The sequence below is a fragment of the Thermobia domestica genome, chromosome 2, assembly GCF_964235325.1.
Source record: "Thermobia domestica chromosome 2, izTheDome1.hap1.1, whole genome shotgun sequence".
Classification (NCBI taxonomy): domain Eukaryota; kingdom Metazoa; phylum Arthropoda; class Insecta; order Zygentoma; family Lepismatidae; genus Thermobia; species Thermobia domestica.
In genome coordinates, this window is record NC_137455.1 from 257,665,002 (window position 1) to 257,690,315 (window position 25,314).

The window sequence follows — 25,314 nt, forward strand, 5'->3', positions numbered from 1 at the left end:
TACCTCACACACAATTAAGTCGTTCTGAGTGTGCAAACACACCTACGCAGAGGAGAATTAAAAAAAAAAAAAAGATATATCAAATTGCAGTGGCTGTGAACTGTTATCTTTCTAGTGAGCCGAACTCGGAGGATGGTATTGTCGACTCACGACTTTGTCGCTACATCTAGCAATCCTTATACCGAGGGAAACTTTCCTCAAACTACGTGCGAATGTTAGGTGCTCGTCTTCACCGCGTTACCACCTTTCGCACTGAATGAGATACTTGGGTTCTGTGTATCAAGTAGCTCTATATACTAATTTCCAAGCTTCTATGTTTAATGGTTGAAAATATATTAATAAATTTCCTATGCAACAGTGAGATTTTCCAATCCCCGCTTTGCTTATTAGTTCCATGCATAGGCGTAACCAGAACTTTTCAGAATCTTTGTGCCAAAACGTTGAAATTAAAGGTAATTAAAGTTCTGTCATCCTCTCACTATAATATTCTCACATGTTCATTTTATGTGGCCTTAAATGTATTAAAATGTTTGTTGTAAATCAGGTAAAATATTTGTTGTTTCAATTAATTGAAGAAATTAAGACGATAATACTTTAAAATACATGACATTTGAAAGAAAGAACCAAATCATCAATTGGGTAGTTCCGGAGATCTCTTCTAACAAACTTACTCATAAACTTACTTTCTCATAATGTTCACTTAGATTACAGACAAGTAATAATTACGTAGAATTACCTAAAAAGTAAGTTAAAACTTTTCTTAACTCTTTTAAGCATTTATTTACCGTATATTGTATATGAATGTGTAGTAACCTAAGCTTAACATCATACATGAAAAGAGTTAAAGCTGTATGCTGCAATATCTTGGTTTCTCAGGCTAGCGAGGTGCTTTTTTTTTCACTTTGAAATGAGCGAGGGTCTTAATGGCCTTACTTTGCTGGCTTTTTTCTTCCAATCGGTTTATGTTCATTTCTTGCTGAAAGTTTAATTCTGTGATACGTAATTGTACTATTTATAAAAATGAATTCAAGTTAATATGAAATTGACAGGCATATCATATACAGTAAATTTACGTTTACAAAACACTCCTCTTCGAAGCGTAGAAAACATTTAGTTCTCGTAATTTATCCTATCTCTATAAGGTAAAAATGAAAGTGAGCTTGTGCGTCACGGGAATATAACTGAACCAATTTCATTTTTTGACATTGTTAGTACATGCTTTGGCCTGTGTTTTATGTCATGTTACTTTGATTATGTGTATCCTAAAGGTGGAAAGTTCAAAATTTGTCAAAAAAATAATTATCTCAAGAGCTCCTCAAATTATGAAAAAGTTCGACATTATATAATATATATATAATATTCCTAATTAAAAATACTTGAACACATATTCCAACGTTTTCAAAAATCCCGCTTCCAAAGTTGGGAAGGGGGCAATTTCTGTTATCTTTTTCTCGGTATATAAAACAACACCATTGTCTGATCATTACGGGAAAGCAGCTGAATCGTTTGAATAAATTTTAAAGCATAGTTAGCACTTGAGTCAAGTCTGGTTTCTGTCTTGTCGCTTTGATTAAAATACGAATACTAAGGGAAGAGGAGAGGGTTGTAAATGTATACCAAAAAATACAGTTTCTCGCCAACTCCTCACATTAGTAAAATGAAACTTAGTATATTAAAAATAATTAAAAGTATTTGAACACTTGCGCAGGGTTTTCGGAAATACCTTTCTAAGAGGAGAGGAGAAAATTTCTATAATATTTCAATTTTCCATTTTGTGTTTATAAAATGGCAAAAATGATGAAACTCGACAGTTCAAAATGACAGCTTGGTTGCGCTTAGATATGATATTATTTCGTTTAGATTAAAATACGAATCCTAAAGGGATATTCAAATATTTTATATAAATCTACTTTTCCTGTGCAAAGAATGGCAATTCAGTTATTATAGAAGTAACAATGTTTGTAAATTAAGGCTTTTGTTCGAGATAATCTCCGTAACTGCTAAACTACCTTACCAATGATAAAACTTAATTCTTTCAGCATTTGAAAATGAATTTTATCCGGATTGTTAGGGAGTGTTTATTTATTATTCTCAACTCGATAGTTATAAACAACAGCGTAGAAGAAATTTAATACATCGTAATTTTGCTATTACGCGTACATGTAACATTTCAACCGTCAAACACAGAAGTGTATTAGATACGCAAAATACAAATATATCATTCACTTGCACGATTCGATATGGTTGGTACAGGGAAAGATGATACTTTCTGAACAGTTGAATATATAAATATGTAATATACAAGCTCGGCACGTGGGGATTTTCGGTACTCAGAAAATAAACATCATATCCTTAACAGACTTTAGAAACTCTGCTTTGTAGAAAACTGGGGGGAGCAGTATGGCGATGCAAGGGATGAAAGGGAAGTTTTCTTACGGAATATAAATCCACGAAATTTGAAATGATACAAATATTACAAATATTTCGTTCATAGCACAAATTTGAGAAAATTCCTGCCCGAAGGAGTGAAGAGAAGGAGAAATTTTAACAATTTTACCTAGTTAACTAAATAAAGCAATCCGTATATAGACTTCTCGATACACAAAATTTTAATGCATCACTTCGAATTCACTTGCATGAACGATGGAATTCCACTTTGAAAGCGTGGAAACAAATTCAGTATGTGGGAAATTTGTCTATTTGTTTGCTGAAGCTTAGCGTCCTTTGTAAGCGCCGAGTTATACGACGCGTGGACCTATAGTTTGAGGTAGAATCCGAACCCCTCGAGTTTCAAGCCCTGGACAATGTGTACCAAAGGCGTACGCTCTCGCTGCTTGACCAGCGGGGAAGAGAAAGAAATCATTATTTTGTATCGTTGGGGATAAAGGCAGGCCAGTCTGTTATTTTTAATTTTATTTATTTACTTCTTTTTTTGTACAAAATACGATTATCGCTTTCCTTTTCACTTGAATTCTTGAAATTCTACCCCCAAAAGGAGGACAGTTGTTCATCGTTAAAAGCCCTTGCGATGGCTCGAAATGTGTTACAAGAGAAATTTTAAATATAGAATACGAATATGTCATTCACCTTTGACGAACATTTGAAATTTATGAATACTTCAGTTACTAAAATGTACGCTACAATAATAACCTTGTCAAAGTCTTTAAACGCTGCTACCTTCTAGTCCACCTTTTCTGAAACAGTGTTATAGTCATAAGTGATACGAATCGTTGGAACGAGCCTGCTAATGACTTCGTATCCAATGTACATGATCGTTGTCATTTGGAACATTTTTTTCTTTTTATCAAAATGACATAAGTATGCTTGCATTGTTTCTGCTGGTTGTGAAAAAAAACACCAGCTCTCAATACGGCAAACAAACTGCTCCTCCAGAAACTACCTAATCAGATTAAATTTAGTATTTAAAAATATAACTTTTCTTTGTAGTGGTTGACAAACTCCTTAAGTAGAATCGCATCTGAAAATGCATCCTCTGACGGGAGAGAACCGAATAAAATTAGAACAGTTTCTACACACAAATTTACTGTGTTGAGAAATCTTAAAACAACAGCATTAGCTAAGAAATCGAATGCAAATGAATGTGAAAGCTTTAGGACGGTTAGTTTTGGATCGGATCCGACAGAGTTCTGTTTCGAATATTGAACAGATGGTATGGACGAAGAAATGAGAAAGTTAGGGAAAGGCTATAATACAGGGTGAGTCAAAAGTCCGTGGACACCTGCATATGTTTGAAAATCGACGGGAAAAGTAAAAAGTGATGATGGGAACAGAGGTTTGTTGAGGGGCCGCAACGTTTGGAGTGAATGTCATTCATGGCCGCTATCTTGAAATCCGCGATTTTGGATTCAAGTCATTTTTTTTTTTTTAATAGGAAGGGGTGTATGACACATCAAATAACACTAGCAATGTATATATTAAGTTGGGGTGCAACGGTAAGATCAATGGATAATAAACAACTGTCTACAAAGCACGAAATAAGCAGGGAATATAATAGAATAAGAAATGACAAACGGAAGTGAAATTTTGGGGTCAGTTCTTGCATTTCGTCAGATTAAGAAAACCGTGAAGCAAATCTTGACAGAATAAAGGTGTTCGCTTGGAAGAATATGTGGCTTTTATTGGGAAATCTGTATAAAATAATCTGTTAATAATTTTCGGAAGAGATGCAAGGGCGTGGGATGAAGATATACTTTAAAAAAAGCTGGGAGCAGTGGTAATTGAAACGAAAGGAATTTTGATAACTTCATAAGTTGAAGGGGAGGAAATACATAAGATAAATAGTTTTCGGTAGAAATAGTATTGTTAACGACGATATCAAATGTAAATTGAAAGTGAAAGCAAGGGTTAGAATTAAAAGTGCCTTTACGAAGAAGAAAGTATTGCGAGAAAAGCTCATCAAATATTTTATGTAGAGTATTATATTGTACAAAGCAAAAACATTGGCTTGAAGCTTTCGAATTGTGGGTGTGAGGAATAAATAAATAAAAAAAAAATCATTGGGCTGAAAGGACAAGTTAAGTATTAGAATGGTAAGCGAGAAGGAACATTATTAGAAGGGCTACAGAAGGGGAGAACAAGTTGTATGGGATGTATTTCAAAACTAAATTATATTCAGTGGGCATGGTAGATGGTACTGTGGAAGGAAAAGGAGGGAGAGAAGCTACAGTTGGAGAACGGTATACAGTCAGTTCATTCGTGAAGACGAAAAATTTAGCAAAGAACCGTAGTACATGGAAGCTGCTTAGTTTGCGACAAGTGGCTGTCAGTAACGGCAACTACGAATGATGATGATACGTAGGTTAAGGTTTTAATATCCACAAAGTAACATTCATTTTTTTTAATCAGCAGAGAGCGGGACGTCAGTTTGCAAAATTTTGCTATAAATGTTTCTACAAGTAAGTGACTGCAGAACTTTCCACTACCACTCCTGAAAGTTGCCTATTAACAGAAAAAAAATCTACTTTTGGTATGCCGCTATTTACAGAACTCGCAAAAGATGCTAAATCTATCTACAGTTGCAAATCGAAAGCAGATAGATGAGTTGTAAAAACTGTATCACATGCAAAATCGTATTGTCTAGTTCACTACGTTTCTGCTTTTCGGACATTTTTATTTGTTTTGAAGATTTTACAGAAAAAACTCTAAAATTAGCGGAATTAGTCTTAACCCATTCTGATCCGGGCCTAGGGTCCCATTTCTGTCTCTGCAATAGCATAAACTTGATTGCATTCCCTTCTCTGCTTAAAGATTTCAGTTTGATACATTAAATATTTTATTGATTTGTGTCAATGATGTAATTTCCGTTATTTTGTCACCTTTTTAATACCCTTGTGGGGAATACTATCGTCATAAGTACTTTACAGCTCGTATTTAACTGTTGTGTGTTTAGTAAATTTCCCTGCTTTGTGTTTTCCCCTTTAGCGTATACAACACGCAGATCCATTTGGATGTGCGTGCTGCCTATCAGTCGGGCGTGTTTAATCATTTTCCTTTAGACGGAGAAAGGAAAAAAAGTTTCTTCGCCAAAAGGAGGTAGAATCATCGCGCTGTTGGTGTTTGTGGGTAGTCGTTGACAAGTAAAGAGGTTGATCTTAGTAAACTTCAGAAGTAGTAAGGAGATACAAAGTTAACTTTCATGGCCGCGAATAATATGTCACGCCAAAGCATATTTCTTATGAACTTCCGACGAGTGGCCTTGAAAAATAGTTACGTGCCTGGCTCGTAAGTTTATTGTATCTGCTGTATCTTCTTTGTGCTTAAACTTTTGTTTAAGTCATATCTATAACACAAATATATAAGGTTGGGAGTGTACGCGAACCTCAGCGTACACTAACGGTAAGAAATTAATCATTAGAAAATACTCATGTTTAAATTGCTGCTGCTGTACTATTTGGAAGATTGAATTGAATCTCATGTAAATTTTGCGTGCAAAAAATTTACATTGACGGAGGGAAACCATAATGCATATGTGTAATATTAACTGATGTCAGAAAAAGGTAGGATAACGCACTTTTTTTTTTCAATGTAGGTACCGTAAAATACGTCTCAATTGCTGTAGTATAATAACTAGTTATACTGCTTACATAGATATTCTTCCCTATGTTCTATTCCATCCATAAAATGGGTATAGAAATTGTGGCTGTAATATATTAATAAGGAAGTTTTCATTTCCGTCTTTCAACACCAATCCTACACGTATTGGATTTTTTTTTCAAGCGAGATTCCGTAGGTACTCACAGAAAACCCGGTTATAAAGAAAAGATGAACCAATATGAAGTATTGTAATTGAATAACTTATACATGCGATGTCTGGAAACGTATACTGCAATTCAGAAAAATTTTGAATTACTGACAATGTGGGCTCAAAAATGACGTAAATAAAAGACAAAATGCAAGATAAATACATACTGTATAATTCGTTGCGTGTCAACGAGAGTGCAGCAAATTATCAATTTCTTCTTGAATATTGTTTTTAGTACTGTTTCATATCATATTTTGTTTCACTAGAAATAATTTACCTTCATTTTATATTTTCTTTCTGTTTTATTATATTGAGTGGACGTTGACTTGTAGGTACACATAGTCGTCACTGTAAACACATTTGATGGTTTAAGAAGTTGGAAGATTTTTCTTTCGCTAGTTTTTCTTCCTGTCAGAGAAACGAGGTAGTCTTTAATCTTACCCAATCCCGATCCCCACTCGGTTAATATCGGCTACTTTCGAGTCGTTTCGTTTTGTTGATGGGGAGGGGGCTGGAGCGGAGCCGAGAGTAGCGGCCCTCAACGCGCTGGACTCTCTTGCGGCGAGGTAAGAACGTTTCCCAGGATAGCATAGATTTATTTTCAAACTGACAATTATTTTTGGGAACTTTGGGTGTAATGCATGCTGGTTCTGATTTTAGTTTGTGGGGACTGGTTGGTGGTCGGTTCGCGCAGTGATATGATTCTTGTTGCATGAAGTAGTGACTAACAGAATAAGATAGATCGAGAGGGGAAAATTCATAATAATACTTCCCAGTTACGTTGCGGTAGACTTAACAAATCCGTAGTAGTGAACTTTGAAATAGTTTGATGTAGCGATTTCCGTTCTACCAAGTAATTTTCGCGTAACCTCGTGTAGTTCTTTTTCTTTTTTCTTTTTAAATAATTATTCAAAGTGTGATTATTGACTTTCGTGATCGGAATTTGTGTATTTTCTATATTTGCGTCTGTGATAAGTTCGACTCAGTGCAACATGGGCAACAAGTATATTTATTTAAAAAATAAAGTAAATATGATTCTGCTTCTTGAGTTAGCTTTTTCCTTCTTTTGGTAAATTATAGTATTTTTAATTCCTTGTTAGCACCGCGATATATGGAACATAGACTACTATGAAACTTCAGGCGTTGATCCAACCTCGCATGTATAGTGATTGTGCATCTTGTTTGTTGTGTGTGAAAATCTTCAGAAACCTTCTACAGTGAATCCCAGATAATTGCCGCATATCAAGAGCAGCACGAAATGTTTAACTTAACATCATGAAAATTACGTGAGAAATCTTGTTGAAACGAATTATTTCCAAATTTATTGTGATGCTTGATTATAGGGACCACTAATTTCACTTCGTATGCAAAACTCCAAGTCTAACATTTATATTAGAGAATGAGAGAGAAAAAGGAAAGAAGATAGAGAATGTAGTTTGGAACCGTAAGCTGTAAATACAACAACAATACAATTACAACTTCTTAGAGAATGAAACTTCTCTCTTGCTTTTCGAACTTTGGCTTTACGAACAAAATGCGCAGTTGTCAGTTTAGTTAAAATGTAATTGGAGATTAATGTGGCTCATTCCACAGCGTTTACTTAATAAGTAAATATTTTATGCTACGTATATCTTATTTTGCTGTAAATACCATTTTTCATAATCGTAGCTTAATTTTAATGGAATCATTCTGTATTTAAAAACTTCCTTTTTCACATTCATCTTACGTGGGTTTTTCTAAGCTATTAGAAGTTAGCCATATCAGCAAAATCCTCTACTGCATTAATTTTGTTCCAAAGTGAAATTAGTGTAAGATATTTCGTTCGATATTACATTATGATACTCTGAAGATCCATAATCAGGAAGGAAATCCTTGAGATATGTTCACCTTGTTTGCTCTCTCATATTAATATATAGCAGTTTTTTTTAAATAATTATTAATTATTATGCCTGTGATTTTACATTCCATGCTAGTGCGCAATCAATTTCTGATTCTAATTTGTACGGTTACCAGTATAAGAATTGAGGTGGTGCTTACCTTCATTGTTTCTACAAAAGAACACTGTAATGTCGATCCATTTTACAAGTCGTATCAACTTGAATAAACAATTAATTTATTGGTAAAATGGAACATAGGAACTACGAAATGAAAGACCGAGACATCGTAAATATTTTTAGCGAGGCGACTGAAAGGAATATATTCGAGAACTAGTAATACATATTTTAAGATTTAAAATGTTCATGCGTGTTTCTGGTAGAAGCTAGGATCATTTAAATCTATTTCTCAAGCCATTCTCTTTCCATTGTTTTTCTCCTAATCAAATTTGTCCGAGCCAAATACTAAGATCATTTCTTTACTATTGTTGTGAGAATTGACGTGTACCACATTGTATAAAAGAGTTAAATACACAGGGTATAAAAATTGACCGCCGTTCTGTTAATGTTCTGTTTTAAAACTTAGGTGTATAAATTCCTTGTCAATTATTACTTTTTACCTAATACGTAGCATTGTGAAATTTTTGTTTTAATTTTCGATTTCGTGATCTGCGCGTTCTCTATCTCGTATAATTCTTTGAATTCGTAAATATGTGTGTTTGATTTTCCTAACATATATGGAATTTAAAAATTTGGGCCAAGTCATTGATAATCAGAAAAACAGAATGCTTGACTATGTTCACAAGTTTATTAAACTTGAGATGGAATTTGTTAGATTCTAGTAATGTAGCTTAACTACAGGTTCCCTTAAACTTTACAGTCTGATAACGATAGCAAAAAGTCAGAACTTTATCATATGATTGATGGAGAATCGAACCCCAATCATGCTCTTGCGTAATTCTTACGTGCGTTTTTCCAACAATTACCTTTATTTTCCAGTGGGGATTGTGTGGGAAAGATGAATGAACTAAACGTATGAACATAGAATCTCAACTTCAGAAGCTGTGGATTAATGTCGGTAATAAGCTATCCGTAATTAACAGTATGATCAAACAGTATTCCAATAAAATCCATTAATTGTGTAATTTTTTTTAACATAGCAGCCAATATAATTCTTTCCGTACTTAAGGACCTGTTTGTTTGTTTGTTTGTTTTTTTACTTTATCGTCATTTTTCAGCACCGAAGCTATACGAGATGGATTTAGAATATAAGATAAAATCTGAACCTCGGTGTTGCATTCAAAATTTAATTCTCTCCCACCGGGAATCTAACCCGGATCCACTTGAATCAAATGCACACGCGATAGCCGCTTGACCAGTCGGGGGAGGAGGGCTACTCAAGGAATTTTAAACTATACTCATTTCATTTTTACAAGACCAAACTTAACAGTATGTCTCGCATAACAGAGATGACGATTGAAGTACGTAAGGTCCTTTGTGTGCGTAAAGGCGACGAAAATTTGTATTGTTTGATTGCATTGTAGTTTAGTGACTTGCAATACTGAGGCTATATGAAATGTGCGCTACAGTTTAAGTAAAATCAGAATTGCTATAATGCAATCGTTTTATCAAGAATTGAACCCAGGACCCCGCACACCAAATGCGCCCGTGCCATCCACTATAAGAGTGGGAAGAAAGTGAAATCTTGAAGTTTTACGTCCTACGGTTATGCCGGATAGGCTAAAGGAGGCGGTGATGAAAAATAAATGAAACAGTGGAATTAAGAAAGTGGGAGGAAGCGGGAGAACCCACGCACACGGTATTTGTCCACCACAAGATTCACTTGGCGCGGCCACCGCGCCCCTTACCAGTGGGATGATCGGAAGTTTGTATCGTTTACATAAACTTTTTTTTAGCTTCGAAGGATAAATATATATATATATATATATATATATATATATATATATATATATATATAGTAAATATTAATCAGTTATAGGTATATCTTAAAATGTTGATATAATTATTGATCTTTAAGTCGAAGTATACGTAAAGAAGGAAATTTTATATTATAGTTACCGTTAAATTTTTCTGTTATTTTTGTATATTGTTATTTATTAGTTGTGAAGCAGGGTGGAAAAAAATCATGATTTTTTTCAAAAAAATCATTTTTGTTGATTTTTTTGATTTAAATCGATTTTTTTGATTTAAATCAAATCTTTCTCCTCGTATAATGCAAGTCGCGAACTGAAGAAAAAGCATTAGGAATTAGTATTAAATGCTAATTATGCCATTTAAGTGAAAGTATTGGGGTTGAATTTTGAATTATCCCCAATCGTTAACCTATATCAATCCCAAACAATGTTTCTTAACCCTTTTAAATTATGGCTCTTTTTAAACGTAAATTATAGACTTTCAGTCAAGCAGCTACAGCATCATCCCTATTTATCCTAGGATCATGGTACACACATCACTCTTTTTAGAATAGAACAGTTTTTGAAACGGTAATATTCACATTTCCCTATCATGTCCCTGAAGCGGGAAATTTTTAGAATAATCGGCATTTTTTTTTTACTTTTTTTAAAAAAAATTTAATCCCCTCTTTATTCCCCTGTGTTAACGCACAGATCTCAAAATCAACTGGGAAATACTAAGGGGTGTACTGAATGTATGTACAAAATTTCAAGCTTCTACCTTGAGTAGTAAGGGTGAGGAAATTATTTAACAATGAGCTAAGAACATTCCCACGATGACCCGGATGTAATATAAAAATTTCCTCAGACATCCCTATTTATCCTAGGATCATGATTTGTACATTATTCTCTTCAGAATAAAACAAATTTTCAAACGTGTCCCTTCAAATGTCTCCATCATGTATCTGGGGCGGATAAATCACGAAAAAATGAATTTTCTGTTAAAAATATTAAAAAAAAAAAAAAAAACTAATACCTCTGTGGACCCCTGCCCCTGTTTTAAGGCAGAGACCTGAAACAAATCTGAAAACTACTGAGTGGTGCACTGAGTACATGTGCAAAATTTCAATCTTGTAGTTGCAAAAGTAAGCCCGCGAAAAATAATATTCCTCAAATACCCCAGATTCCCGTATAAAACAGGATCTCAGATAACAGTTTCCTGCGACATCCCTATTTATCCTAGGAGCATACTACGTACATCATTTTCTTCAGAATAGAACAGCCTTTGAAACGGTACCATTCATATGTCTCCACCTGAGACGGGAAAATCACGAAAAAAGCTGTTTTTGTTAAAAATATTGTTTTTTTATTTTTATTTATTTTTTTTAACATTTTTGCCTCTCTGAACTCCGCTGTTTCCACAGAGATCTGAAAACATCTGAAAATTATTAAGGGGTGCACTGAACGAGTGTGCAAAATTTCAGTCTTCTGAATGCAAAATATAACCCGCAAAATGCCAAATAATAATACGCATAACAAAAAAAAATCATTTTTTTTAAATTTGACGTCATCACACAATATGCCTCAACGCAGAAAGGCGTGAAAGCATATGCAACATGTTCTAGAATGCCTCCAGTCTTGAAGAAAACGAAGTAAAAAACCTTATTGGTACTCTTTTAATCGAATAATGAAGATTCTACCCTATCACCTAAAAATATAATATAATTTAAATAGAATAATTTAATTATATAATTTAAAAGGTTAAGCATTAAGGAAAAAGTACAGCAACGTTTATCAAAATGACACTTTTTTTCACAAAAGTTACTTATATTTGCCAGGGGCCTATTTTTAAAAACTCAGAACTAGCTTGCAGCATGAAATACATAAATTTCGCCTAAAGTTATAAAACAAAAAACAAAAATGGAGAGAGGATAGGACCCCTCTAAATACACCCTATTATCTAGGAACAAACAAACAGACACGCACAAAAAAGAATTTTCGTCTTAAATATCGATAGTAATTTCCCCGTTGGAATAGTTAACGATCTTAAAACCCAAACCCAATGTTACGAAAAGAAGAAAACAGGATTGCTCCGTTACCTGTTCAAAACGGGATTTTCCCTAATCATCCTCTGCATTTGTTTTCATACTATACTGTACATTTGAGTCTCATTGTATTATGATTATTAATTTCCATAATCGAAATAACAAAACAGAAACGGGATTTTACTTATTTTCACTTTAAATTAATTTATTTTGGAATTCGATTTAAATCAACGATTTTTATTTAAAAAATCAAGTGATTTAAATCTTGATTTAAATCGTGATTTAAATCAGACTGATTTAAATCAATCCACCCTGTTGTGAAGCAATTTTAAATTATCATTAACTAAGAGATTCATTTATCATGAAGTGAAATGAAGATTAGAAATACAATATTTGAAGTAAATTTCTCCACTACCATTTTTACTCTTTAATTAAGACAGAATTCATAGTTAAATTAATTTGTTATTAGATTAGCGTCCCGGAAGTATGAGACGTGAACCTACATCTTCAGGTGGTATCCGAACCACATGAACCTCCACCAGGAATCGAACCCGGGTCTCTCGCGTCCAGAGCACACAGTAACCATATAACCACGAGGGACCTTGCAAAAATTAATTTGTTACTACGTTTCATGTCTGTTATATCAGTTACTTCGCATAACAAAGAACTTGAGACTCCATATAAAGTTCTGAGGACTTGATAAATAGTGGTATTTATTCAAAAGTTAAGATAATTTGTCTGTAAGGAGACGCCAGAAATTGAGTAGGTAATAACTATGGCTATACTTAACTACATGAAACACACACACAAACTATTGAAATTTCGATTCCCGAAGTATTTTTAAGATTGAAAAATCACAGATTGTTAAAATTGCGGCGTGCGCAAAGGTGGATTCCAGGTTTAATCTCTCTCTAAACAAGATAACAAAAATGAACATTAAGATCTGTATACGAAAGTCCTAAAATAATGTGAACTTCGGAGCTAGAACTCACGCTTGATGAAAGTCTGTGTTCAGAGTTTTGTGCAACCAAGTTTATGTTTTTCATGTGTTTCGGATTGCTTAGATTCTTTTTTTTTTTTTTTTTTTTTTTTTTTTTTTATAAATATTTAGTGACTAGTGGCGTGGTAATAAAGAAAAGCCCAGGAACATATGTTTTGTCAGAGTCGTGCGAGAACACAAGATTGTTTTCAAAGATAAATAAAAATTCTGAAGAAATCGGGACAGTTGGCAACCCTAATGCTAAATCAATTGGAGGTGTTCATTCTTTCGAAGTATTTCATTGTGAAAGATGAATGAAAATATTCTGCGCCAGAATTGAGCTCATGCAAGTAATAAATTTATGGTAGCTTCGTGTGGAAGTAATTCTCTATGTATACTGGGGCAGTAATCAGATATCCAGTCTATTTCGTGGGATGTTATTGGACAGATTACGTCAGAAGTAATTCATTTTCGTGAATGTTGACTGATTTCAAAACTTTGTTTTAGTATTTTATGTTGTCCGCTGTGACATAGTACTTACAAATTAAGATGGATGTTTTAATGAAAACTTAGAATGAATAAAACTGATTCTTTTAATTATTTTCTCCTGCTTTATTTCTACAATAAAAGACTTATCAATCTGGGCAGCCACATTAATATTTTCTTCTTGATAGTTTAAAATCACGGTAAAGAAAAGGGTTTCTAAACAAACAGTAAATACATTAATAAACATCGGAGACGGATTAACTATATATTAATCACTAGTATATATTATCTTTAATAATACGGTGAATATTATCGATGTTGAAACGTTCTGAAGAATCTGAATGAGATTATGCTGTGCATACTGAATGAAGAAAAGTGAAATACAGTAACAAACATTTTCTAGAGACAAATGCACGCACGCACAACTCAACTAGTTAAAATTCTATAGAAATTTCGAAGCATGTCACTGTCGTAAGAAATATAGCAGAGCGTGTGTATATTTCTGGAGGTTCTAGATTCAGTGACCTCTTAACCAACTCCAATTTTCTTACTATCTGGGTTAACACAAAAGATCCTGTTCCTTCCCGGGAATTGAACCCAGACCACACGAAAAAAAAGTATGAGATAACCAGTCAGCTGCACACCAGCGCTTTTTCATATTACAGTACTATTAAGAAAATTTTCTACAGGCTTAGTTAGTTATTCATTTATTAGGACTTCAGATAAGAAGTTTGAAATATGTCGAGGGGATTTCAATTATTTTGTTCACATCATTTCTTTATATTGTATTTTAATCTATGAATTAAAAGTAGTGCAAAATGTAAGTATTCATACTTACTTGTTGATATTCGTGAAAGTAGTGAATCTATACTAATGGTGCCGTTCAGTCATTTCAAGCCCAGTAAACAGAAGTAATTCCTAAACCTGAAAGGAAACACACACATTGTTGGAGGAGAATCGAGAAAGGAAAGAATGAAATGTTTTGTTAAAATTGAGATGAATTAACTCCTTTATACACGAGATCAACTCCAAATGATAGCTCTCAGTTCGCGTCGTGTGGACTTTGTGGTGGACAAACACCGTGCTCGTGGGTTTTCTCGCATTTCCTCCCACTTTTATCATTTCATTCATTTCTCATCATCACCGTCTCCTTTAGCCTAACCGGCATAACCATGGGACGTAAAACTTACATTTCATTTCATTCCATTTCCAGATGATAGCTCCATTAGGACTTTCCAACGAAAGCACATGGCATGTTTAATGAATATTACATATATACGACATTTACAGTATAGTGAAAGATATTTTTTAAGACAGGAGGAAATAATTCTTTATTGATGATCTGTTTCAATCTAGAAAATATTCGGTAGCCGTATGTTGTATGAAAGTTCGATTGTTTTCGAACTTATAAATGTGTTCAGGCTGATTAATGTTGAATTTACTGTTTTGTCATTTTATTGTTCACGAATTTCAATTTCCAGACAGAAATATGCTTATTTCTAAAGCTTCTAAGAAAGCACATGCAAAGTTCCATGTAAAATGTGAAAATTTTACAGTCGGTATCATGGAGCAATAGGTTGGGAGATTGACAAGTGTATATTGTCGCAAATGTCTGAAGTTTGCTTAAATAATTTATAATCGCACCGGTTCATTAACTGTTTTTTTTTTTTTTTTTTTTTTTTGATACGGAATAATTATATTTTAAATGTTAACTCAGAATAGCTGTTAAGAGTTGGAACAGGAATGTTGGTAATGATTTTTATACTTCTGTAGTGCTTACTTGTTCAGTAGTTAACACTAGAATGATAAAATGAAAGCGTTATTGTTTCACATTTCAGTGAGAAATTACGTTATAGTGCTGTATTGAGAACTTATTCAAAATAAGTAAAAAAAAAAAAAAGAAAAGAAAAAAAAAGTAAACGTATTGTAAATGCAGTTGTATAATGAAGTTACGTAATCCTCCTTCCTGTATTCCAGGAATCCGTGTTGTGGGAGTGTCATAAATATAATAAGTGTTTTCATCCAATATTTTATTTCATTTACTACAGTCAGAAACGTTTTGAGAGATGTAGTGAACTGAAGTCACGACAAAATGGAATATAAAACAAAAGGAAAATAACTGTACTTGCGAAATCACGAGATAGCTCGCATTTTCAAAAGTTGTACAGACTGGAAAAATATTTTATCATCATAGTTTAATAGCACTAGAGGACAGTCGTTGATTATAATCATCATTATCAATGCTAATTTATAAATCTCTGTATTTTGCTGATCTCAAACCATTGCTTAGATTATTACATTAGTGTACTTTTATAACGGTGACAGACAAAATTGAGTTTATCGCGTTAAACTAAATGTTGGTTAATTACTTTGATGCGAAATTGGTTTTGATATGACAAGAGATCAAGTAGAAACGTATATCGCTGTAATTTTCTTTATTGAAGTTTAACGACCTTTTTCAACACCGAGGCTGTTATGAGACATGAACCTAGAATCTAAGGGAATGCGAACCACAGTACTGCGTCCTAAGACTTCAACCGGGAATCAAACTCGGGACTATGTGCACCAAAGGTTTGCTCCTAGCTACTAAACAGCGAGAGGGCTTTCTTGTAGTGCGTGTCTGCCTTCAGTATTCTGTCCCAAGGGAGGTTGTGTCACTTAGCATAAGTTAGCTAGATGATGACACGAAGTAATGTTGCTCACGAGACTAAATGAATTTTTGTGACGACACAGAGTTCTTCCAATTGAAACGGATATGCTTCTGTAGACAACATCGCTTTCACGACCCTTTTCGAGACGAGAAAGCTCCAAATCTCTTCTCATGGGCGACAATACCATTCAGCCAGTAGACCAGGAGTGGATGGCCAGTTCCTTTCCGTGTGTTTCAGGAAGGGCTATGGCAAAGTGAGAATTCAGAGCTGGAATAGAGAAGTAGATTGAGAATTAGGATTATGGATACTACCTTGGCTATAGAAGAACTATGTAATTATGATTTCATTACACAGGTAGTCACTTGTATACATCAATTAATATTTATCTGATATCAAGTCTTCTGATTTCCTATAGTGTCCGAACCAGAACCTTCGCAGAAAACTTGGTGTCAATAGGATATAAGAAAATATTTCGAAAAAAAAAAAAAAAAGTTCTGTAATGTTACGTCAAAATAAAATCTATAATGGTACAAAGTTTTTACATTACCAGAAGTTCCGCATTTATTTTTGTGAGAAATATAAATCAAAATATGTATTTTCATTATTGCATGTGGACTGTTAGATACGTGTTAAACAAGACCTTAGTCATTCTCCCTGCTTTAATAGTTATGCCATTGCTCATTAGTAAAAAAATAATCTAGCTGTAGTACAAAGCTAAATTCTCGGAAATAGTTGTTGCTCCTAAGCCTTCGGCCATCGGTACATACTATAGGTTAAAATTGTGCTTAACTGAAAGGTCTAGTTCTTCATTTGTCCTAATAATAAACAACAAAGCAAGTTCATGTTCAGCACCACTATTATTCATTTTTAGTTAATTCAGTTCAAACAATACAGTTTAAGTTCCAATTAAATCGTCACGTACATTACTGTAGAAAACATACGTAAATGTTTATGCCCAAATCTGTATATGGTTGCGATCTTTGTCCTATTTTGAAATTGAAACAATGCAGTTTTTAAGTTTCAATTAAATCGGGAAATTGCCTGAACGCTAGCGGCATCTATTGGCATCACTCAGGCAAGTAGTACCTGCAGCGACACCTATTAGCGACCTTATTAAGAATTAGCGTTACGCAGACTGACTTATCTTCGTATTATAAATCTAGTTTTTGAGTTTTCCTTTTTAGCAACAGATCTAATAAATTTCCGATGTAGTTCTTCACTTTCCTTTTACGGAACTTTGCTCATGAGGGATATTTTCGCTCGAAGTCACTCATTCTTTAGTCGTATAGATTTTAAAATGAAATTGAAAAACCCGTATTATGATGTCACGTAAGACTATTAATATAGATTTTTTTTTTTTTTACATATTGATAAGTAATAGTTTGTACGTGTGTAAGTAGTGTGTGTGTGTGTCTGTCTGTCTGTCTCTCTCTCTCTCTCTCTCTCTCTCTCTCTCTCTCTCTCTCTCTGGTGATGAGAACAACTTGACAACTTTATTTCCCAGTTGGTTCCCGATTTTGATTGTGGATCTATGAATCATACTTTGCAAACTGTCTAAAGCTGCTTTTTTTTTTTTTTTTTTTTTATTAGGGGGAGCTAATTAGAGTGCGCATTTAGCATTTAAATTAAGTAAAAGGTACGGATAATTATGGATCTATTTACGTACTGTTTTGGGGTCGCGGTGGCTTAGTAGTAGAGCGTTTACCTCTGGTGTATGGGGTCTCTGGTTCGATTCCAGCTCGCGCCAAGTGTGTGGACAAACACCGTGTGCGTGGGTTTTCTCGGGTTCATCCGTTTCCTTCCACTTTCTTCATTCCATCATTTCATTCATTTCTCATCATCGCCGTCTCCTTTAGTCTGGCCAGCATAATCGTGAGTCGTAAAACTCAAAGATTTCATTTCATTTTTAAGTACTGTACTGCATGACTATGTAATAATAATGTTTGAGTATAGTTTGTGTTAAAACCAGATTAGAAATACATTCATTTCAAACAAATCAATGAAGAAGTAGAAATTCGATTACATTTGGAATGTGAGATTTCATACTATGGTCCGACTAGTATTGATAAATACTTGTCTAATCAAGTGAGCTTTGTGGTGGATAAACACCGTACGATTTTCTTCGTGCGTGGGTGTTCTTTCGTTTTTCTCACTTTCGTTATTCCACCATTATCATCCATCTCATCATCACAGTCTTTCCTAGCCTCGGTGCATAACCATGCAACATTATATATACAAAGTGTGAATAAGATTATGGACGTAAGATTTTCTGTGGAGAATGGGTACCGGAACATTATTCATTGTATCTCACCAGAGCAAACTCTAAATTTTACGAACATGCCTGATCGTCTAATTTTCTCCCCTCCTTTCTTATACCTGACTTCATTATCTTCTTTAAAATTAAATAAATAACGTTCTTCTAAGAAGATTTGAAGAAATATCGTTTTAATAAGCAACGTGTTTAATGTCTTAAGAGTTTCGAGATTGATTGCTGTTGAAGTTACAGTTGTGAAAACTGATTTTGTGTGTTCACATTAGGCCGTAATTGCGCATGATTGTGATTATTAATGTTAAGATTAGTTTCTCCAGTTCTTAGAAACTTGATTAACCCGGCAGCACTGGTACCTGCTAATGTGACTTCAGCACTGGCGCCTAGTCTCACAGACCCATTCGTTAAATTTTAAATCTTTATCTAATATTTTTTTGTTGATAATTTTATTTTGTATTACGCATATTAAACAGGTATATTGCGAATTTCAATACAAATGTTACATTTTAGTATATCTTATAAGTATATCAATACAAATGTTACATTTAAGTATATCCTTGTAAAAAATGAAGAGTTATGAAAAATATGCTAGAATTACAAAACAGGTCGCACGGGTCTGTGATACTTAGTGCCAGTGCCACCGGATTAAGAGAGATAGATACACATATTCATCACAATAAAAGACTCGAATGATTAATTGATTGATAAATTAGAGCTTAAATTCCTTGTATATGAAACTGGCGTACTACTTCAATTAAATCCCAACTACTACTCAGATTTTTATCCAGGGTAAATGCTTCCACTAGCGACTATGCACGTTGAAAGCAGGATCGTTAGTGACTTTATCACGAGAAGATACAATAAAATCTTAAAGTCCTCGTTGCATGCGTGTAAGTTTTTAAACATGATCGTGAGTGTATAGCGTAAGGTTTTGGATCAAATGTGAAACTGTGGCCTAGAAATTCATTCATAAATGAATTTGTTGAGCAGTGTTTTTAGCTATAGACAAATAACTGTATCGGAAGAATCACGAGTTATTCTATTTGACTTGCTTGAGATTGAGATAGAACACCAAAGTTCTTGGGAGGCTATGAACGGGCAGTTCTCCAAACTAGGGGTGAGACAGCAGCCCCATGGGGTGAGTGTTCCCTCTCCCGAGCGGAAATCCGGCCGACGCAGCATCCCATCAGCCTCACACACACACGTGCCACGTCGGCTAACAACACTAGCTACGCTCTTCATTTTTCCACGTACATTGCATCACACACTTCGCAGGAGGTTGGGGGAGACTTAGAGGGGAAGGGCAGAGACAAAAACTTCCAGTGACGAACATTTTTCTGTCTTATTTGTTAGTTTGTTTAATCTAATCTGTTGAGAAACTTCTTTCGATTTCCTATATCCGTGATTATGAATTGTTTGGAATCAGAGGTTACACAGAAACACCATGGTTGTATCTTAAATCTAGCAGCTTTTTAAAAACCGATTTTATATAAATTTCAGTCAGAGTTTTTAATATAAAAGTAAGTATAAAATAACTGAATCTCATAAAGAATCGTTAGTATTACAAAAAGACACATCATGGAAGGAATGGCTTGATGACCAAAACGCTGAGATTGCACAAATGCTTCCTTTCGGAGTTATAGGCTGCTGAAAACATGAAAAAATGAACTGTAAAGGTCCTTAGCTCCAAAACTATGGCACCTACCATAGTCGGGTCAAGACTTCACTTAGGAACTAATATGTGCGCTATCAAAAAATACATGTTTCTGAATTCTAAGATACTCACGCAATAATTTTTATAGAGGGAGTTCGGCTACGGGTATATAATTTGAAGTACTCACCAACTACCTCTATAAAAATTGTTGTGGAAGTACTGCAGGATTCTGAAACATGGATATATGAATAGGGTACATAATAGTTTCTGTGTGAAGTCGTGACCCGACTACGGTAGGCGCCATAGTTTTTGAGCTATGGACTTTTAATATTTTCATGTTTTCAGCAGCCTATAACGCCGAAAGAAAGCATTTGTGTATCCAGATTACTCTATACTTTTTGTCTTAACTTGGTGTCAGGAATCACCTCCCATATGTTTTCGGTGTTGTTTTGAAACACCCTATATATATAATCCATTGTCAATTTTTTCAGCATATAGATCTCAGTGTGACCGAAAAGTTGCATATATTTTGCCATCCTCGAATAGATATCTACGAACGGTATATCCCTATATTCACTTCCTACCGAGATTCCTTCTTTACTATATCTTTTAACAGGCGTTAAGTAATGTTGGTGAGAGAGAACTTTCCTGTAGAATTTACCCTTCCAATTGCAATTATTTAATATCCCTTTTTTAATTCTTGTTTACTCATACGCAAGTTTCCTTTAAATTTCCAATCTTTTTACACCCACCCAGCCTTCTTTAGTTCTCCCATAAACATTTCCCATGTTGTCTGAAGGCTTTTTGACAGTTTTCTGGAAGCAAGATATCACGCGTAAAACGATTTTAAACAGTTGCATTGGTTATTTTTGTAATATTGTTCCCGAAGTAGTTATCACTTCATGGAGCCAGAATGTATAATTACAGGTGCATATATTTGATTTTGCCTGATATAACCACATAAAGGTTCTCGTGCGACAGTGCCACTGTTAGCAGTAAAAGCTGCGGTCTTTAAAATGTGATAATAGGTTCAGGGTGCTCGCGATAAGTTTAACCTTGACATTTTACACGTTTGTGCATACAACAAATTAACGCATTAAATATTCGTGCGTGTGCATAAATATTACGATATATCTTGTAGAGTCTTACGGTTCATTTATCATTTGGAAAGGACAAACAGTGCAGGAACTACCTACCTAATTAATCGCTTTTCTCTCTCTCTCTCTCTCTCTCTCTCTCTCTCTCTTTGTTCGTGATAATTTTTTGTACTCTTCTTTCTTTTCTTTTTGTTGTGTATGATATTGTTTAGATCCTAACTTAGGATTGCATTTCTATGATAAGTAAGGTTGCTAGGAATATGTGATACGTAGGAACTGTTCTCGTAAGTTTTGAATGTATTTTAAACTGCCGATGGAATATAAATACAGCATGAAAATTATTACTGTACATTGTTTTTCATAATTGATTTACAAAAAAGTATAATTAAATATAACTAGTATTGTTTATTTAATTTTGGTTGGAACACCATAATTTATTTTCGTAGCAAATGACAAAGCAAAGACACGTTTGAAAGATAAATTTTATGATCAAGCGTTGAATTAAGATACAGTTATGATCTTTTCAAACAATAAAATTAAAGAATTAATTAAGTTGCTTAACTATACAATTAGTAGTGTGATGTTGCCGTTCATGATAGATAGTTATTATTTATTTGTGCCTATTACTTGCTCATTATGAGGTCGGTCAAACAGAGAAATCACAAATCCATGGAGACAAGTATGACATTTGAGTTGAGGAGATTGGGAGCTGTCTTTGTCAATTATTAATATTAAAGATATATTTACTACGGTACATCAACGTGGTGGACAAGCAAATGCGCTTAGCAACCGAGAAAAGCTACAGTACACGAAACGCAAACATGCAGGATAAATATGCCCATTTGTAAAATTTATTCCGAAAAATGAAATATTCTACTAAATTAAAAGAAAAATCAATACCGCTCCTCATAAATCACTTTTTGTAGATAGATAGGGGGGAAAAAGACTATCGTCAATTAAATGTTGAAGTACAGCAAAAAGTCTATCATATAGAGTAGAATAGAAAGTACAGAAGCATGGGGTCATATTACAAGGTGAGTCGTAAGTTTTGCAATATTTTCCCAGCCCAAACTGCAGGCCCATGTTATGCAGTGGTCAACCGTTACTACAAAGTGAAACTGGCCCAAGAGGTAGTGTAGCAAGTGGACTGTTTAACGCGGAGTTTACCACTTCATCAGAATCGCCAATTTCTTGAAACGAATGGCCACATGTGATGAAAAATGGGTAGTTTTCTGCAATCCGAATGTGCAAAAACGCTGGTTGAGCAAGGACTAACTTCGAGAACCGGTCGTCAGACAGAACCGTTTCAAACAAAATCATTCTCTGTGAGTAGTAGAACTACTAGGGGGTAATTCACTTTGGGTTCATTCCTAACAGTCATACCATCAATGCCTACCTTCATTCCGAACAGTTGGAGCGGATGTATGCTGCACTACCCTAAAAATATCCTGCAATGGTGAACCGAAATCGCGTCCTGCTGCAACAGGATAACGCAAAACCACACACCGCTCGCAAAACACAACAACAAAAACAACAAAATCACAGACTTGATGGCATTGAACATCTGCCACACGGAATATGGTGCTAATCTTTTCTCTGCAGATTACTACCTATTTCGGTGTATGACTGACTTCCTGAAATCATGATGCTTCATCAACCAGCAGGATGTGGAAACAACAGTGACTAACTTCTTTGCTATAAGGGCAAGACGTGATATCAATGTGAAATCGAGGAACTGGCGGGAAGACAGTAATTTGCTTTCATTGTGCTGTAATGAATGCAGATATGTTGTATACCGAAATTTTGCAAGACATATACAACTCTCTCTTGTAATAAGATGACTTTCATGTATTGAGCCAAATTTTGGAAAGTCTGAAGTAACGAAGTATTAATAAATCCGTGAAATAATGTTTATATAGCTTTTCATGTGTTGAGGCAAAGTTTGTAATGTCTTTATATATTTGGTCTAGGAATTAATTCGTGCGGTTGGTACGCACACATTGAAGCTGTAGTACAAACACAAAATACATAAATACCTTAAGAAAAATATTGTCCATCGCTAGCCACCACTTTCGCCCATCTGTCAGGCAATGTACGGATTCCGTGGCGAAAGAAGTCCTCATCCTTGGAAGCGATCCAGTCAGAGACCCATGTTTCGATATCTTCTGAAGAAGTAAACCGCTGTCCAATCAAATCGTTGTTCATGCAATCGAACAAGTAGTAGTCCTAAGGAGCAACGTCTGGTGAATACGGTGGGTGGGGTAAAACTTCCCATCCGACATTTTCTAAATAGGTTTTGACCGGTTTTGCGACATGTGGGCGAGCGTTATCATGTTGAACAATAAGTTTATCATGTCTGTTCTCCCATTCTGGTCGTGTTCTGGCCAGAGCTTGCTTCAAACGCATTAATTGTCGTCGATAACGTTCTCCATTCATAGTTTCACCCGGTTGCAGCAGCTCATAGTACACCACACCTTTCATATCCCACCATATGCACAGCATAACCTTTGCACAGTGAATATCTCGTTTTGGTTGTGATGGACCTGGTTCACCTGGTTTCACCCAGGCCTTTTTTCGTTTAGGGTTCTCGTAATGGATCCACTTCTCATCACCCGTAATAATTCGATGCAGAAACCCCTTTCTGCTCTGTCGTTGAAGCAGCAATTCGCAAATGTTTTTCGTCTTTCAACGTCTCTGTCTTTCAATTCATGTGGAACCCAATGTGACATCTTTTGAATCATTCCCATGGCTTTCAAGCGTTTGGAGACTGTTGTTTGATCAACGCCTAATGCTGCTGCAAGTTGTTCCTGCGTTTGACACGAATCCTGCTCGAGCAATGCTGTCAATTCTTCGTCTTGAAATTTTTTTGGCTGTCCAGCTTGCTCTTGGTCTGCCAAGCCGAAATCACCACTTCTAAACCGTGCAAACCACTTCTGACACGCTCGCTCAGCTAGAGCATGGTCACCATACACTTCCACCAAAATACGATGACTTTCAGTCGCACTTTTCTGCATGTTAAAGTAATGCAGCAGGACACCCCGGAAAAACACTTTATCAGGCACAAATTGCGCCATGTTCACTTAACTACAAACTGGTGTTGTTGACGCTTTAATCCACTGCCCTATACTACGAACGATACGCGATGACAGGGGTTTGCAACACATGTGTGGATACACGGAACTGTGGGACGCTCCGTTCGTTGCGCCATCTCTTGTCCACCCGCACGAATTAATTCCTAGACCAAATATATAAACTTATCTATCCATGTTATTCTGTGAATGAAAAATTTTATTGGGATGGTTGCTACTTGCTTATTATTCACGATTGTGTGGAAGGCCAATACTTGAAATATCATTTCAATGTTATAGTAGCTATTTATAATTGGTTAATATAGCCGTCTTCTAAATGTGAACGTTTTTTCTCAACTTTCCTGGAATGACTTTGCTTTTGAAAATACAACACGCAAATTATGTTTATGTACACAAATACACAGCACAATTTTTGTACACTGAGTATAAATATAAAAAAATATAGATTGTGTTTTATGTTGGAAGTATATGTGAATGCCAATTATTGACTTTCGAATAATTTAAATACTATTTTCTCTTCTTCATCTTAAATGCTTTTCCCTGAAAAAAGATTCGTTCTCTGAAAGCGATTTTCAATTAACGGTTTATCTTCTCTGGTATGCGGGAATCGGACTCTGTTTAATAATGAGTTGAGTTTGAAAGTTGACGCTTTTCTCCTGTCAGCTTGATGGAAGCGCTTTTAACGATTTAGTAGGTAGAATCAGTTATCCACGTCATCATCTGCTAACAGGCTTGCGAAAGGAGTTTCCAGTTTCACTTGGTCTGTAGTAATTTTTGGTTTGAGTAGTGATCTCTCCATTGTTTTAATATACGGTATTTAATATAGCTTTTCCACCCCCATAAGTCAGAATATGGGTAAACGGAAAGAAAATCAGGTCAGCAGCTTTTGGATTATTGCTGTCAAAATATTTGAGTTCGTTCAGTACATATTGTTACTCAAATAAGTATTTGCACGGCGGCGTAAGGATGGGGCGAGCGGTGTCACCACCCCGGAC

At 35.0% G+C, this 25,314-nt stretch overlaps 1 protein-coding gene across 7 annotated transcripts in view; it reads left to right on the forward strand.

Annotated features, from left to right (window-relative positions):
• Mef2 (myocyte enhancer factor 2) overlaps positions 1–25,314 on the forward strand; it is a 213,747-nt gene that overhangs the window by 97,925 nt on the left and 90,508 nt on the right. The window contains exon 1 of one of the 7 annotated variants that reach the window (XM_081748617.1): positions 6,778–6,828. The exons of the other annotated variants lie outside the window; for them this stretch is intronic. The gene's annotated coding sequence lies outside the window, so the exon portion shown is untranslated. Of the gene's footprint in view, positions 1–6,777; positions 6,829–25,314 lie in introns of those variants that run through there. 7 annotated transcript variants of the gene reach the window in all.